We start from the raw sequence: 544 nt of genomic DNA on the forward strand, positions 1-544 counted from the left end.
GGGGTTTGATAAGATTTATCGTTTCCCTTTATGTTTAAAAAGAGAAATCGCGAGCTCGTTTCATTGCACTTCCTGTGGCGAAAAGTCGCAGCAAGGTTTTCGATTTTCTCAAGAACTGTGGCGTTTGCATAGGCGTTGGCCATAGGCGGAGTGGCGGCTGGAGTTTTCTTACCAGCGTTGTTGCGAACTGCAATTTTCTCTTTTGTATTACCAGACTTTGTTTTGATCAAGCGTTTTGCGGCTATGAGTTAGAGTAATCCGTACCCCCCTCCTTTTAGCGTCAAACTGTGGGAACAGAAATTTGCACTGTCGATTTACGTTTAAATTAGGAAACCAGGAAAACCCTAATTTCCCAGAGGTCCCGGATCTCTGCGAGAGCCAACGGCAAGTGACCAAATATATGCAAAAATCATGAAAAGATAACAGACGAGTTTTGAGAAAACAGTAGAACTTATTTCGAGTCCGCGTGAGAGCGTTGCGATCATTACAAGAGATCATAAAAGCTTTGGCCGCAAAGGCTGTCAGCGAGTTACCTAGTTCTAGC

Source organism: Brassica oleracea, unplaced genomic scaffold (assembly GCF_000695525.1).
Source record: "Brassica oleracea var. oleracea cultivar TO1000 unplaced genomic scaffold, BOL UnpScaffold01130, whole genome shotgun sequence".
In the NCBI taxonomy this organism is placed as follows: Eukaryota; Viridiplantae; Streptophyta; class Magnoliopsida; order Brassicales; family Brassicaceae; genus Brassica; species Brassica oleracea.